Genomic DNA, 18,359 nt, shown 5'->3' on the forward strand with positions numbered 1-18,359 from the left:
ACCCCAAAAAGATTGTGTTCACTGCACCCCAAAAATGATTTTGTTCACTGCACCCCAAAAAGGATTTTGTTCACTGCACCCCAAAAAGGATGTTGTTCACTCCACCCCAAAAAGATTGTGTTCACTGCACCCCAAAAAGATTGTGTTCACTGCACCCCACAAAGGATTTTGTTCACTGCACCCCAAAAAGATTGTGTTCACTGCACCCCAAAAAGGATGTTGTTCACTGCACCCCAAAAAGGATTTTGTTCACTGCACCCCAAAAAGATTGTGTTCACTGCACCCCACAAAGGATTTTGTTCACTGCACCCCACAAAGATTGTGTTCACTGCACACCAAAAAGGATTGTGTTCACTGCACCCCAAAAAGATTTTGTTCACTGCACCCCAAAAAGATTGTGTTCACTGCAGCCCAAAAAGATTGTGTTCACTGCAGCCCAAAAAGATTGTGTTCACTGCAGCCCAAAAAGATTGTGTTCACTGCAGCCCAAAAAGATTGTGTTCACTGCAGCTCACACACAGAAAAATGGATGTGGATCACTGACACCTGCCTATCTCCAATCCCACACCACACAGCAATATCGATTGTAGTTTGTAGAACACAGTTTCCCTAAAATTCAGCAGACTCTGTCCCTAACAGGATTGAGAAGAGATCGTAGATCAGGATTGAGTGCAGATTCACCCCACCCCCCACACAGCAATATCGATTGTAGTTTGTAGAACACAGTTTCCCTAAAATTCAGCAGACTCTGTCCCTAACAGGATTGAGAAGAGATCGTAGATCAGGATTGAGTGCAGATTCACCCCACCCCCCACACAGCAATATCGATTGTAGTTTGTAGAACACAGTTTCCCTAAAATTCAGCAGACTCTGTCCCTAACAGGATTGAGAAGAGATCGTAGATCAGGATTGAGTGCAGATTCACCCCACCCCCCACACAGCAATATCGATTGTAGTTTGTAGAAGACACTGACCCTATATAATTCAGCAGACTCTATCCCTAAAATGCCTACAACTCGCCCTGCCTAAACACTCCGACCTGTCCCTCAATTCTATCCGGACACAAATGGTTTTTTCCTGCCTATCTTTCCCTAATCAGCAGCCAGCACGTTGATGTGTGCTCTGTCCCTGAATCTAAGCAGCATAATGACGCCGCTGCGGCTGCCTCGAACTTATAAAGACTTGGTCACATGCTTCAGACGGCCAATCACAGCTACTGAGACATTTGCAGGCATGGCTGGGATGGCTTAAGGCACACCAGTTAAACGATTGTTGATTGGCTGTTGAAAGCCCGCCATGAAAAGAGCGCCAAAGCATGCAAAACCCGGAAATAAAACGACCGAACACGGATTTTTACCCGAACATACAGTAAAGTGTCCGTGTCCGTGTTCGGGTACAAAAAATCCAATTATTCGGTACGAACACGAATAATACAGTCCGTGTTCGCTCAACACTAGTCATGACATCACTTCCGGGTACTCGGTTGCAAATTAAAAAAAATGCAAGCATTCAAAACAACCGAACTTGGCATTTTGAATGCTTTTAAGTGCAGAGGGGGGGGGGGGTTGGGGTCTTTTAGACCCCCAGATTTCTCCACAAGAGTGCCTGGGAAAAATAAAAAATAAAACATTTTTTAAAAGACTGAAAATATTGACCAAGCCGATACCGATATCTGATGACCAAAATATCGGTATCGGTAGCGACACTAAAAAAACAATATCGGTCGATCACTAATTTAGAGTACCTTTAGGTTAGTCTTATTATAGACTTACCTATAGGTACAAACAATCGATGGAAGTTTACTTCCACTTTAAAGGAAGCTTGTCATAAAGATGATGTGTCTGGCATTAGTGCGTCCTAATTTATTTTCTTAGAACAAACCCAAACTTCACATTTGCATATTAATGTCATGTTACTTAGCATGACAGCCAAGCAACTAACATTTTCAGAATATGATATCATACATAGGCTGCAATGAATATCTCTTATGGATATGTGGCAGAGCTGGATCCCCTGCCTACAGGGTCTGTGGCTGAATCAGATACCTGTTGCCAGGGTACATAATGGAAAGGCATACCTATTTTTGGGGAATGCTAACCCTACAAAATTCAATTATGACATATTCAATATCATCACACCCATAGTCCGACTTTGGCCGTGAGGACATCAAGAACAGTCCACCGTTGAACATGAGGGAGCTCCGTTTTTGAAACGAGCAAAGGAATAGGTGAGGATAGGCTCTTTGTTCACCCCTAGACAAAACAAGCAGTTAAAGCGGAGTTCCACCCTAGTTATACATTTTTTTATAAAAATACCCCCGGGACAGTCAGGGCTAGCACATTCCACAATGGCTAGCCTCTGATCTGTCCCGGGTTGCACTTACCTTTCAGGAGAAATACTTACCTTGAAATTGTCTTCTCCAGCGCTGCCATCTCGGGTGTGGGCAGCTTGAAGCCAGCGCGATCCTCTTCCGCGTCCTCTTCGGTCCTCTTCCTCCTTCTTCGGTCCCACGATGCACTGCACCGGCCCCGACGTCACTTCCGGGTCGCGCGCGTCATCCCAGAAGCTGTTTAGAAGGGAATGACGCGCGCGCCCCGGAACTGACGTCGGGGCCGGTGCAGGCGCAATGATTCCTGGGAGCGATGACGTTCAGCTCCCAGGAATCATTGCAAAAGCCAGGAAGTGACGAATCGCCGTGGCCGCCGAGGGGAGGAAGAAGGAAGTAAGGTGAGTATATTTTCTCTAAAAGGTAAGTGAAAAAAAAAAAAAATTGCGATTATCCATTTGTTTTTCAGGTGACCGGGAGCGAGAAGATGGAGGTAAGTATAAATTTCGGGTGGAACTCCGCTTTAACAGGCAAAAATAAAATTGCCTGGAGGTGGGCTTTAAGGTTCTAAAGTTCTGTCAAATCAAGATCCCTAAAGCACAGAAAATCCCTAAGAGAACTAATAACTTGATAACCTAAGTGATCGCTAAAGCCAGAAATATTTAAGATGACATAAAGGGGGTTATTTACTAATACTGGAGAGTGCAAAATCTGGTATTATCTGGCTAGAAGAGAAGAGACAGAGGGGATATGATAGAAACTTTTAAATACATAAAGGGAATCAACTCGGTAAAGGAGGAGAGCATATTTAAAAGAAGAAAAACTACCACAAGAGGACACCGTTTTAAATTAGAGGGGCAAAGGTTTAAAAGTAATATGAGGAAGTATTACTTTACTGAGAGAGTAGTGGATGCATAGAATAACCTTCCTGCAGAAGTGGTAGCTGCAAATACAGTGAAGGAGTTTAAGCATGCATGGGATAGGCATAAGGCTATCCTTCATATAAGATAGGGCCAGGGACTATTCATAGGATTCAAATATATTGGGCAGACTAGATGGGCCAAATGGTTCTTATCTGCCGACACATTCTATGTTTCTATGGTATCATAGTAGGCAATCTGCTTCCAGGTTTTATTGTTAATTTAACAAGTTAAAGTTAAGTTTGAAGTTAAAGCTGATTGGCTACCATGCACAGCTGCACCGAATTCTGAGTGCCCAAGTTTAAGCCCACGTTCACATGAGGTGACTTGACATGCCAAATCGCAGCCTATCGACCACAATGTCACCGCCTGAATCGGTGCACTAAATTCCAAAATTAGTTCCGGTGACTTTGGGGGTGATTTCAATTGACATCTGTGCATAAACTCGCATAAATGTCTTCAAATCGCCCCAGAACTCACAATGATATGAACTCGCATGATTTCAAACCCGCCTTCAATGTGAAAGTTTCCTTAGTAGGGCTCACACTTGTACTACTTCAAAGTTTAGCAACTTTGGATTGGTGCAACTTCAATGAGATTCAATGGCTTTGACTAGTGATAATGGACAACTTTTGCATTGAAAAACATTTAGGTATGACTTTCACTTGGAGGGAAAGACAGCTGAGACCTAAAGGAAACCATCAGGTACCATCAGAGTCTTAGCAGAGACAGGCATCGGGGCTAAAGTGTTTGTTACCCCAACACTTCATATTCCTGATATATGCCTGCTGTACCATGTACTTCTAAGAACGTATCCTGTTCTCTTTGTATTGCTTCCTTTATGTGAAATCCCTGGTGTTCCTGCCAGTCCCTCTGCTTTCCTATTAAAATTTCAACACACTTAGCAGGAGTAAAAACCATGGTCAGTTCTCTAGCTACGCTGGGGACTCAGTGTGCTTTCTTCCAATGATCATACTTGTCCTGACACACCCCTGCTGCATAGCCATTCACTGGGAAGCTCAGTGTAATGCTGCTTCTCCTCCCCCAGCTCCTATGCAGCTGAAAACACAGAGAATGTGATCATCTACAAAAAAGGGAAAAAAGATATTTTAAATTTCTATTTTACACTCAATGGGTTATTTTACAAGGTGATCATTTACAATCACTTTAATCACTTGCCGACCAGCCGCCATAGCTATACAGCGGCTGGTCGGCTCTGTTACACGAAACAATGTACCTGTACTTCGTTTTGTGTAGCAGATAGTGGGGTCATGCACACGCCGCTGATTGGCTAGAGGGGGAGCCAATCAGCGGGTCCGTCGGGCACCCGTGATCGCTCCCCATGGAGACAGAACGGTGGTCTGCCGAAGTAAACACGGCACACGGCTGTTCTGTCAGTGATGAAGACAGGGAACCTGTGTTTCTCCTATTTAGGAACACAGGTCTCTGTGTTTATCCAGTAAGTACATCCCCCACACAGTTAGAAAGCATCCCCTAGGCAGACATTTAACCCTTTGATCGTCCCCGGTGTTAACCCTTTTCCCTGCCAGTGTCATTAGTATAGTAACAGTGCATATTTTTAGCACTGATTACTGTAGTAATGTCACTGGTCCCCTGAAAAGTGTCAGTTAGGTGTCCGCCGCAATGTCGCTACTGAAAATAGCTGATCGCCACCATTACTAGTAAAAAAATAAATAAATAAATAAAAATTACAATCTTTCCCCTAGTTTTTAAACATGCTAACTTTTATTAATTAATTAATATACATTTATTGAGATTTGTTTACCAAAAATATGTAGCAAAATACATATTGGCCTAAATTGATGAAAACATTTGATTTTTTATTTGGGAATGTTTAATAGCATAAAGTAAAATTTATATATTTTTTTTTTTCAAAATTGTCGGTCTTTTTTATTTATAGCACAAAAAATAAAAACCACAGTGGTGATCAAATACCACCAAAAGAAAGCTCTATTTGTGGGAATAAAAGGACATCGATTTTATTTTGGTACAGCATTGCATGACCGCGCAATTGTCAGTTAAATTAACGCAGCTCCTTATCGCAAAAAATGGCCTTTTCATTAAGGGGGTAAAACCTTCTGGTTCTTAAGTGGTTAAAGGCTAAGCACACCTTTTAAAAAATAAATAAATAAATTCACATTTTTCTTTTCCAGGAAAAAAATATGCATTTACTATTTTTTTTTTTTTTGTAGGAGCCTGGAAAGCATTAATCAGCAGATCACGAAAATCCAGGGCTCCTGCAGACTGTCAGTGTGAACTGTCTGCTCGTACCTCGTACACCCAGGAAGTTACACAATGACAGGAGGAATCAATGAACTACCTAGAGTGCTCAACAGCATTCTGGTAGTTCATTAACCAGTTCTGCATCGGAAGGATTTGTCCCCTTAGTGACCAGGCCATTTTTTGCAATTCGGCACTGTGTTATTTTAACGGAAAAATGTGCAGTTGTGCAACGCCGTACCCAAATAAAATTGATGTCCTTTTTTCCCTCCACAAATAGAGCTTTCTTTTGGTAGTATTTGATCACCTGTGTGATTTTTTTTTTCTTTTTTTGCGCTATAAATAAAAAAAAAAAGCGACAATTCTGAAAATATTTTTTTTTTCACATTCTGCTATATAACAATCCCCCCCCCCCCCCCAAAAAAAAAAAAAATAAATAAAAATAAATTGTTTTCATTCTTTTAGGCCAATTTGTATTCTGCTACATATTTTTGGTAAAAAAATTGCAATAAGCGTATTTTGATTGGTTTGCGCAAAAGTTATCGCGTCTACAAACTAGGGGAAAGATTTATGTCATATTTATTTTTTACTAGTAATGGCGGTGATCTGCGATTTTTAGGGGGACTGCAATATTGCAGCAGACAGATCGGACCCCTAACTGACATTTTTGACACTTTTGGGGGAACCGGTAACATTACTAAAGTAATCAGTGCTAAAAATATGCACTGTTCCTGTAATAATAACACTGGCAGGGAAAGGGTTAACCTAGGGGTAATCAAAGGGTTATGTGTGAGCCTAGGAGAGTGTTTTCTAACTGTGGGGGGGATGGGCTTATGAAATGATCACAGAGACATGTGATCCTAGATAGCAGGATCACAGGGGCTCTATGATTATTTCAGAGAGAAGAACGGTTGGGCTGTATTTACAACAGCTGACCGTCCTTCTCTCTCAGCAGGGAGCAATCATGGGTGCCCAGCGGCAATCGCGGCCGCCAGCTCCGTGCATCGCCATCCCCGCTGCCTAGTGCCTAGTTCGCCCCCCAACACCACGTGCGCGACCGATGTAGTACTACTTCGTATAGCGCAGCAGAGCCAGCCTGCCGCAGTGAAACTGCGGCGAGCGGGCGGCAAGTGGTTAAGAAATACTAGCTGTCAGCTGCAAAGGATGTCTGTACTTGTAGTTTAGTCATCCACAAACTCTTTTCATATAGTGACAGCGGGTACCGGAAGAAAATCCTTTAATGTTCTGCTTTTCCCCTCCAATATAGTTTATTACCCGGTGATCTGGCCAGTAAGTCTGTTGTTTTTCAACTTCCTTTAACAGACCAAGTTGTCCAGTAAAGGTGTCAGCTAAAGGGATTGATAAACCATTTAAAATGGATAGGGGTGATTACAATGATCAGCTTTTTTTTCATTTATGTAAAACCTTTATCCTTAGGCCCGTTTCACACACGGAGTCCGTTCAGATCCGACTGTCAGTTTTTTTGGCGGATCTGAATGGATGCCCCGTGCATCTCTATGGGGCATCAGATGTCAGCGGAGACATGTCTGCTGACATCCGATCCGTCAAAACCGGACGGATGGAAACCCTATTTTCCATCCATCTGGCGGATCGAATGAGAACGGACAGATGGTCCATTCCCATCCGATTCCTCCATAGAGAAGACAGCGCAGAGACACAGCTGTCATCCGCCCGCTTAGCAGGGGATCGGCGGATTGATCCCCTGCTGAGAAAAACTGAGTCCGCCTGATGGACTCCGTACGTGAAAGGGGCCTTAAAGGGGAAAAAAAACTGTTGCTGTAACTGCTTAACGAATGTTTGCTGGCGTTCAACCTTAAATTGATAGCTTTAGATGGTCTGGTAGATATAGATGGACTTTACATAGTGACAAAAGCCCCGTACACACGATCAGATTATCGAACGATCTGTCGTCCGTTTTTGTGGCATGCTAGTCTGATGTGGAAAGTGAAGAGGTTATTTTCATATGAATTTTCCCGTACGACAGAATTCTACTTCAGAAGTGATGTCATGTGTTGGATTGCTTTGTATGTGTTCTTTCGTCTCTGAGCATGCCTAGTCTTGCTCTTAAGATTTTTGTCCGTCGAAAACTGTACTAATGAGACGAAAATCGGACGTTGTATTACGGACAAAAAAAATTATATAGCCTGCACATTAGGATTTTGTCAGCCGAAAAGTCGGAGTTGGCTGTCGAAAGCACCATACTAACAATCCGAAAATCGGCAGATCGGTCGTCGGACGAATTTTCCCTACAGATTTTCTTATCGTGTGTACGGGCCGAAGGCTTCTTTCACTCGGCCGCTCCGCTGCTTTAGTCCGCTGCGGGACTTTTTTTTTTTTTCCCATCCGTTTGCGGATGATATGCGGACATAATGTAAGTATATGGCATTGCGGATGTCAGCGGATGACACTGATGACATCCGATTTTCCTTCCTTTCCGTTTTTTACACGGATGAAAAAATAGGGTTCTGTTTCGTTCCAAAAAACGGAACAGAACTGAAAGGAGGAAAATCGGGTGTCAGAGGATGGTATTCCGCTGACATCCGCAGTACCATTCACTTACATTATGTCCGCAAATCATCCGCAAAAAAATAGGATGATTTGCGGACACACGGAGCAGCCGTGTCGGCTGTCGGAAGCATCATACTAACAAGCCTACAATCGGCCGATCGGTCGGCAGCCGAATATTTACGGCCGACAATCGGTACGTGTGTACGGGGCTTAAGTATGATGCTTCCGACAGCCGACAGCGCATTTTCGGCCGAACAGAATCTGTCGTGCAGACTTTAAAGACTTTAAAATATTTGTTGGCTGTCACCAGAACGGCCGATTGTTCGCCAGTCAGTACAGATTTCGGCCGACAGACAGCAGATTAGCAAGACTGGGCATGCTCAGAAAAGAAAAAAGACCAGGAAAGTTAACCATCACATGACATCACTTCTGCAGTCGGCTGTTGTTGGCCGACAAAGTTCGTGTGCAGTCTTTTGCAGTTTTCAACAGACACGACAGCCCTGGACAAAAGACGGCCGATCGTTCGGCCGACGATCAGTACGTGTGTACGGGGCTTTACTGTTTGATCTTTAGATAAAAATACCATAAAAATGGCTTGAAAAAAAGAAAACTAATGCATCTGCTACATCAAATGATTGGCAACCCACTATATATATATTTTTTTTTTTATTTTTGTGTTTAGTAGTGCTTTGACTGTTTCTCAAAACACTAAGGCATGTCACGAACTATAATGCCACAGTTTGCTTGTGCTTTCAAATGGCTGGTGTCCTAACTAATCCCATGTGCAGCACCATGGCAACTGTACATCAAACAGAAGCAGTAGCTAAAATGTCATATTCCTTGGCTGTAAAGGATAGTAGGGTTTGATTCCACCTTAACACAGAGTGATCTTGGACTAGACAAGCAGCTCAAAGCAGAGTAGCCCCAAAAAAGGTAGACTATTCAGAGTTGCCTTGGAATGCACAGGTTGCTCAGAGAGAATAATCTCAGAGAAGAGGGGGCAGATCAGGCTGAGCATTCTCAGGAGAGATTGATTTGGATTGATTAGCTTTGGGACTAGCAGTTTTGGCAAAGTCCTTGGAAAGACAGATACCATTGACACATTTCCTGAATAGTCTGGCAAGATGCAAATAGCTACTCGAAAAATGTGCAGCATGAACAAGGTCTCAAGTGAGAGTGACATGAATAAATGAATCTCAGGCCCAGAGGTCAGGGCAATGGAAATTCCAGAAGTAAATTCTGGGTGCAGGATCTGTGGAGTGACATCAATGAGCAAAACCTAGGTAGAATAGGGTGCTAAAAAATCATTGGTTGAAGTGTCTAGATACTAGACCAAACTGAAATTTAAAGGAGTTGTAGAAGGTTTATTTGCATTAAGATAAAAATATTCTGGGTGTAGCAGCCTCACTAGCACCCCCTAATACTTACCTGAGGTCCATCTCTCTCCAACGGATGCCTTGGCCGTTCGGGACTCTCCCTCCTGATTGGCTGGGACACCGTTGTGGCACCATTGGCCTCCGCGGCTGTCAAAGTCAGTTAGCCAATCAGGAGAGAGAGGAGCTGGGCTGAACTACAGCTCCGTGTCTGAATGGACACACAGACCTGCAGCTCCCCTTGGTGCCCCTATAGAAAGCTGCTTGCTGTGGGGGCACTTGATAAGAGGGAGGGGCAAGAAGCAGCAATGAGGGACCCAAGAAGAGGAGGATTCAAGCTGCCCTGGGCAAAACCAACTGCGTAGAGGAGGGAAGTATAACATGTTTGTCATTTAAAAAAAAAAACACTTTACAAACACCTTAAGAATACAGAATATCTATTTTTTTCAATTTTCATCATTATTTGATAGATCAGTCAATTAGTATGATCAATATTATTATACAGCATGTATAAAGCACCAACTGTTTGCATGCTTTACAATATAAAAGGAGACATTACTGTTACAATAAAAACAAAGACATGAAAGTTAGGGAGAGGCAAGTGGTACAAAAATGAAATAACTGTGAGAGAATGTGTTGAAGGAGAAAATAAAGGTTAGGTTGTTTGGTTAAAGTGGAGTTCCACCCTCATTTTATACTTACCTCCATCTTCTCGCTCCGGGTCACCTGAAAAACAAATGGCTAATCGCATTTTTTTTTTTTTTTTTACTTACCTCGTAGCGAAGAAAATATACTTACCTTACTTCCTTCTTCCTCCTTCCTCGGCCGCGGCCCGTCGTCACTTCCTGGCTCTGCAATGATTCCTGGGAGCTGAACGTCATCGCTCCCAGGAATCATTGCGCCTGCACCGGCCCCGACGTCAGTTCCTGGGCGCGCGCGTCATCCCCTTCTAAACAGCTTCTGGGCATGCCCAGAAGCTGTGGAGGGATGACGCGCGCGACCCGGAAGTGACGTCGGGGCCGGCGCAGGGCATCGTGGTACCGAAGAAGGCGGAAGAGGACGCAGAAGAGGACGCGCTGGCTTCAAGCTGCCCACATCTGAGATGGCAGCGCTGGACAAGACTTTTGCAAGGTAAGTATTTGTCCTAACAGGTAAGTGCAACCCGGGACAGATCAGAGGCTAGCCATTGTGGAATGCACTAGCCCTGACTGTCCCGGGGGTATTTAAAAAAAAAAAAAATTCCAGGGTGGAACTCCGCTTTAAGGTGAGACCGGTTCCCTGAGGACATGAATTTTCAGGTCAGTAACACCCTAAAGAGGAAACAGCGTAAAAGGTTATTCAGCAGATTGAGGTAGGTATTCCAGAAGAAGGTGAAACGCTCTGGAAAAGTTGAGGAGGTGAGCAGGAGGTCTCTGGAAGAGTGAAGAAGACAGTTAGTGTCGAATTTTGAGATGAAGTTGGTGATGAAGCTTGGAGCAGAATGGCTTTGTATTTTGATCTTAATGTTTTGTTTTTTATTTGCTGGGCAAGAGTAAGCCAATGGAAGGATCCAGAGAGGGGTGGTGGACACTAAGCTGTTGGTAAAGTGGACAGGTCTGGCAGCAGCTTTCATTAAAGGCCCGTACACACGAGTCGAAATTCGGCCAGGAATTTTCGTCCGACGACCGATCTGCCGATTTTCGGCTTGTTAGTATGATGCTTTCGACAACCGACTCCGACTTTTCGGCCGGAAAAAATCTGGTGTGCAGGCTATAAAATTGTTGTCCTCCGTCAAAACATGGCCGATTTTCGTGCAGTCAGTACAGATTTCGACAGGGAAAAATCTTATGAGCAAGACTGGGCATGCTCAAAGAAGAAAGAAAACAAAGAAAGCAAACCAACACATGACATCACTTCTGAAGTAGAATTTTGTCGTGCGGGAAAATTCGTGTCTAGGCACATTCCAACCAACAAAACACCACTCGGGACAAAAGATAGACGACCGGTCGGCGGAAATTCGTTGCGTGTGTACTAGGCTTTAGGACTGAAGGGACAGATAATTTGAGTAGAGTTAAGCCAACAAGGAGAGAGTTAAATGTGAGAGATAACAAGGAGTGAATTAGTAGCCTGGGTGTGTCGTTGGTTAAGAGGGGGCATATTTTGGAAATGTCACTAAGGTGAAGACTACAAGATGTGGACAATGATTGGATGTGGGGCCAAAATCACAATTCAGAGCCCAGGATTACACCTAGCATTCAGGAAGGGACTGATAGTTGAGTTAATAACCTCCATGGAAAAGTCAGGGAGGGGGGCACTAGGGAATAGGGGACATGAACAGCCTACATTAGGGGCTGTTGTCATTGCTGAGCTGTTGTTGGAAGCTTTGAGTGCTATACTAAAGTGACTCGACCAATGGAATACTGGAATGCAGTAGCTAAAAGCTTGAGGTGCTGGGTTTTAGTATTACAATATTTATAGTTTTGGGTTGTAGAAAACATTGTTAAAGTGGTTGTAAAGGCTCACGGATTTTACCTTCATGCATTTTATGCAAGAAGGTAAAAACCTTCTGTGTACAGCCCCCCCCCCCCCCCCACCAATACTTACCGGAGCCAGATCCTGATCCAGGGATGTGCATGCGACAGCTCCCGGGTATGCAGTAGCGTAGTTTGGGTTGTCGGCACCGGGTCAAGACAAGTAATTTGCTCCCCCTAACACATGGACATTTAGCACTCCCTGAGTCCAGTGTGTGGTAAGGACAGCCAGTCAGTGATCAGTGTATGGTGAGGACAGCAAGTCAGTGAGCAGGGTACAGTGAGAACAGTCAGTCAGTGAGCAGTGTATGGAGAGTACAGTCAGTCAGTGAGCAGTGTACGGTGAGTACAGTCAATCAGTGAGCAGTGTATGGTGAGGACAGCTAGTTGGTGAGCAGTGTGCGTTGAGGACAGCCAGTCAGGGAGCAGTGTACGGTGAGTCAGTCATGAGCAGGAGTGATATCCTCACTGTGTAGTCAATCAGATGGCTGCAGCATATGAACCTGAAAGGAAGACTGGGGAAAGAGCTTCATTCTAAGGTAAGTATATCACAATGTGCTAATATGCAGTGAGCAGTGTGAGGTAAGGACAGTCAGTCAGTGAGCAGTGTACTATGAGTACAGTCAATCAGTGAGCTGTGTGTGGTGAGGACAGCCAGCCAGTGAGCAGTGTACTATGAGGACACTCAGTCAGTGAGCAGTGTACTATGAGTACAGTCAGTCAGTGAGCTGTGTGTGGTGAGGACAGCCAGCCAGTGAGCAGTGTGTGGTGAGGAACGTCAGTCAGTGAGCAGTGTATGGTGAGGACAGTCAGTCAGTGAGCAGTGTACTATGAGGACAGTCAGTCAGTGAGCAGTGTACGGTGAGGACAGCCAGTCAGAGAGCAGTGTACGGTGAGGACAGTCAGTGATTGAGCAGTGTACGGTGAGTACAGTCAGTCAGTGAGCTGTGTGTGGTGAGGACAGCCAGTCAGTGAGCAGTGTATAGTGAGGACAGTCAGTCAGTGAGCAGTGTACTATAAGGACAGTCAGTCAGTGGGCAGTGTATAGTGAGGACAGTCAGTGATTGAGCAGTGTACGGTGAGTACAGTCAGTCAGTGAGCAGTGTACGGTGAGTACAGCAAGTCAGTGAGCAGTGTGTGGTGAGGACTGCCAGTCAGTGAGCAGCATGTGGTGAGTCAGTCATGTGTAGGGATGATGTCATCGCTGCGTAGCCAATCAGATGGCTGCAGCATGTGAACCTGGAAGGAAGTTTGGGGTAAGAGCTTTGTTCTAAAGTAGGTATATCATAATGTGCTACTATGAAATGCATACTAGCACATTATGCATGGTCTTGCAGAGGATTAAAAAAAAGTGTGTTTTACTACCGCTTTAAGACTTCAGAAAAGGAAATTACTAAGAAAAAAAAAAAACATCATAACATGCCTCTACATTAAGTGAACTGTTGGATATCACTGGAGCTCCTAACTTTGCACGTGCATCTGCAGCTCTTCCAGTTCTCAGTAGCCAATGTCCTCAGGCGACAACCCTGCAGCCTCCTGAATGCCCCTTTTTTTGTTATGCCAAACAGCAGCCTGCCCTATCTGCCAGACTGTCACAATGAGGAGATCCTGTCCAGAGCAGGGGAGACACAGCGCCCACCAGGCAGAGAGGCAAGACTCTGTGACTGCGATCACCTATAAGCCAGCCCCGCTGCCCGCACATGACCATGATCACAGGACACTCGCCGCCCATCACTGTGCTTAGACAACTGAGCCAGCTCAGAGAGTGGCGATCGGAGCACAGTGAGAAGGAGATGGTTTCAGTGTATATATAAGAATGGGCGAGTGGGCGGCCTACCAGCCGCCCCCGGCTGATGTGTGCTCTAGGTCAATGCCTACCTCGCCTATAGGTAGTGCCGGCCCTGTGCTCTCCTCACTTTTTACAACTTTGCAGTACCTCCTGGAAATGCCCTATGGACAGGGTCCTACCTCACATGTAATTCTTTGCAGCAAAGCTTGTCTCTTGAAGTTGCAAAAGACAATCCTGCTTACTAGGCCAAGTGTAGGTGGGACCAAAACTAGGAACAAGACCTAGCACATGGCCATCAGGAGCAGCTTGGTCACCACTTAACCACTGGGCACCTAAACCCCCTTCCTAACCAGGTCAATTTTCAGCTTTCAGTGCTCTCACATTTTGAATGACAGTTACTCAGTCATGCAACACTGTACCCATATGAAATGTTTGTCCTTTTTTTCACACAAACAGAGCTTTCTTTTGGTGATATTTAATCATAATTGGGTTTTTATTTTTTGCAATAATAATGAATAAAGACCAAAAATGTTGTTAAAAAAAATGAATTTTTCTTCGTTTCAGTTTTAACATTTTGCAAATTTAGTAATTTTTCTTAATACATTTTTATACTGCTACATATCTTTAGTAAAAATAACCAAAATAAGTATACATTTTTTTGGTCTTTGTGAAGGTTATAGAGTTTTTTTTTTCACAAAATTATCATATTACCAAGTTATTTCTCACACACTTTATTGGCATATTTGCAACTACACCCCAAAATACATTCTGCTACTCCTCCTGAGTATGGCGATACCACGTGTGGGACTTTTCCACAGCCTGACCACATACAGAGGCCCAACATCCAGGTAGCACCTCCAGGTGTTCTAGGAGCAAAAATTACACATATCATTTCCTGACAACACTCAATCACATTTTGAAGGCCCTGGAGCACCAGGACAATGGGAACATCCACAAAATTACCCCATTTTGGAAAGCAAACACCCCAACACATAATCTATGAGGCATAATAAGTCTTTTTAACATGTCATTTTTTTTCTACGAGTTTTTGGTAAATGTGGAAAAGAAAATGAAAACGCATTTTTTTTTAACACAAAGTTGTCCATTTATAAGATATTTCTAACATATAGCATGTACATAGCAAAAATGACACCCCAAAATAAATTCTTCTACTCCTCCTGAGTATGGCGATACCACACGTGTGACACAGCCTAGCCACATACAGAGGCCCAACATGCAGGGAGCACCATCATTTCCTGACTTCCCATTACAATTTTGTGAGGCACTGATGTGGCACTGAAGTGGCATGGATGTGGCACGGATGAGCACTGATGTTGCACGGATGAGCACTGACGTGGCATGGATGTGGCACGGATGAGCACTGATGTGGCACGGATGATCACTGATGCGGCACTGATGTGGCACGGATGAGCACTGGTGTGGCACTGATGTGGCATGGATGAGCACTGATGTGGCATGGATGAGCACAGATGAGCACTGATGCAGCACGGATGAGCACTGACATGGCATGGATGTGGCACGGAGGAGCACTGACGTGACATGGATGTGGCATGGATGAGCACTGATGTAGCACAGATGAGCACTGATGTGGCACAGATGAGCACTGACGTAGCATGGATGTGGCACGGATGAGCACTGACATGGCATGAATGTGGCACGGATGACCACTGACGTGGCATGGATGACCACTGATGTTTCATTGATGAGCACTGACATGGCATGGATGAGCAATGTGGCACGGATGAGCAGTGGTGTGGCATGTATGAGCACTGATGTGGCATGGATGAGCATGGATGAGGCACGGATGAGGCATGGATGTGGCACAGATGAGGCATAGATGTGGCATGGATGAGGCACGGATGGGCATAATTTAAGTATGGAGGAGGCAGAGGATGGTTGCAGCTGTAGTTTCTCTCCTCTCCTCGCACGCTGTTTTGATCGTTGTGTACAGTGTGCGAGGAGAGGAGAGAAATGAACCTGACATGCGCCGGCTTGTTGACAAGTGATCGCTCCGTCATTAGACGGAGCGATCATGTGGTAAAGGGCCGGTGTCATTGGCCCTTTTCCACGATCAATGATGCATGGACAGTTCCATGTGGGCGATTCTGGGAGTACGTCAATGTACGCCCTCCCAGAATAAGCCAACCGCAGGTTGGATACAAGTCTCAGGGAACCACAGTGGTTCAGCCCAAATTAATACTTGTCCCATGCATGAATGGAGGCCTGAGGCCAACATTTCCCATCCTCCTGGCCCTAACACAGTTAACCCCCTATTTCCTGGGAGTACTCACACACTTGGTCTAAGCATATGTTTCCAGGAGCCTGACAGGCAGGTTTGCACCAATAACAAACCTCTTACTCTATTCCCTAGCTTCCATCGAACAGTCCTGGTGATAAACCATTATTTGATCTGTTATGACAGCATTGATCAGGGGAGACCCAATAGCACAGCAGTGGGGAGGTTCCTGTATTCATGTTGCTTATGTGGATGCAGGAATCTGTGAGGTTTTTTCACAGTGTATACCCAGCTTTAAAGTGATTGTTATTTTCATACAAAAAAAAACAAGACTTTTCAAACATTTTATACTTACCTTCTCTGTGCAGTGGTTTTGCACAGAGCAGTCTTGATTCTCCTCCTCTCGGGTCCTTCTTCCATGCTCCTGGCCCCTCCCTCCTGCTGAGTGCCCCCTTAGCAAGCAGCTTGCTATAGGGGCAACCGAGCTGAGCTGCAGCTTTGTTTTTCCATTCAGACATAGAGCCTTGACTCAGCTCCGGTGTCAAGGTCTTACCTTGCCCTCCTGTTGGCAGCCATCTTGGACTTGTGCAGACTGCTGCCTCTTATAAACTCTGATTGAATCATCACTTGCCTGCTGCTTGGGTGGTGCACAGTGATAATGCTGCACACCTGACTATATCAATCACCTGATGGGTTTCAGTAATTGCCCTTGCATTTGTGCGCCAAGGTGCATCACTGCTAGCAGTCTTCTGTTCTCTGTGTTCCTCTGATCAGGTTTGGCTGATGTCTCCCCCTGGCTCTCAATCCAGCATCGGCAGACGACTTATGGACTCGACCCTGGCTTGGATTACTACCCGCTTCTGGACTTGACCCCGGCTTGGATGACTAACCGCTTCTGGACTCAACACTGGCTTGGATAACTTCTTGACTCGCCTTTCCCAGGCTGAGCGGGCCCTTAGGAGGAGGGAGGGCCGGTGCCTGTACTGCGATCTTGGTGGGCATTTCCTGAAATCTTTTCCGACCCGTCTGGGAAATGCTTGCACCTAAGGTCCTGTTGGGGACAGATCTTAGTTGGAATTTCCTCGCCCCCGGTTTGCCGTAAAGATAAACCACTAATCACAGTTGCCCTCTCTTAGGCAGCCGGTTCGGTGGTTACTTAGGCGCTTTTAGACTCCAGTGCTGGCAGTTATTTTTTTTACAGTACATTTGCTGCTGAGAATTGCATACCCTTGCAACCTTGTGTTTCTCCACTGTTTCTCCACATTATCAAGGCGATTGATGGCAGACTCCATGTGGAAAAACAGGCTATGGAGGAGTACATTGCAGATGCGCTTGCCCGGGGGCACATTCGCAAGTCCTCTTCTCCAGCGGGTGCCGGTTTTTCCTTCATAAAGAAAAAAGGGGGGTGAGTTGAAACCTTGCATTGATTATAGGGGCCTCAATCGCATCACATTCACATCACAGTCAAGAATGCATACCCGATTCCATTGAGAAACGGTCTTTATCAAGCTTGACCTAAGGGCCGCGTATAACCTCATAAGGATCAAGGAGAGCGACAAGTGGAAGACAGCGTTTAATACCAGAACCGGTCATTACAAATCTCTGGTTATGATCTTTGGCTTGTGCAATGTCTCCGCTGTCTTCCAGGAGCTCATCAATGATGTATTTTGTGATATGTTGCAGCAATGCGTGGTAGTATATTTGGACGACATTTTGATTTACTCGGACTCCATTAAATCACACTACCTGGACAGAATGGGCTTTTCTGTAAGCTTGAGAAATGTGAATTACCCCTGTCTCAGGTTGCCTTCTTGGGCTACATCATTTCAGCTGAAAGGTTCTCCATGGACCCTCAGAAGGTTTTGGCTGTTCTACAATGGCCTCGCCCCAGGGGTCTCCGTTTCATTCAGCCTTTTTTTGGATTTGCCAACTACTATCGGAAATTTATCAAGAACTTTTCCTCTTTGGCCAAACCTATCTCTTATCTGACCAACAATTGGATGCCTGCTGCCATCCAAACTTTCAAGGCCCTCAAGTCTGCTTTCCCTTTGTCTCCTATTCTATCTTATCCCAATCTTGGTTTGCCCTTTGTTCTAGAGGGGGATGCACTTGAGACGGGAGAAGGTGCTCTCCTGTCCCAGCATTGGACACTTGATGAACCCTTACTTCCTTGTGGGTTCTACTCCAAGAAGCTGTCTCCAGCTGAATGCAATCACGAGATTGGAGACAGAGAGCTCTTTGCCATGATCCTGGCTCTCAAAGAGTGGAGACAATTGCTCGAAGGTTCTGTGGTTCCAGCTTTCATTGTCACTGATAATGAGAATCTGATGTATCTCTCGGAGGCCAAGAGGCTCACACCCTGTCAGGCCACATGGGCCTTATTCTTGTCTCGTTTTAACTATGTGGTCTCCTTT

The sequence above is a fragment of the Pelophylax lessonae genome, assembly GCF_965119305.1.
Source record: "Pelophylax lessonae genome assembly, chromosome: 2".
NCBI classification, from domain to species: domain Eukaryota; kingdom Metazoa; phylum Chordata; class Amphibia; order Anura; family Ranidae; genus Pelophylax; species Pelophylax lessonae.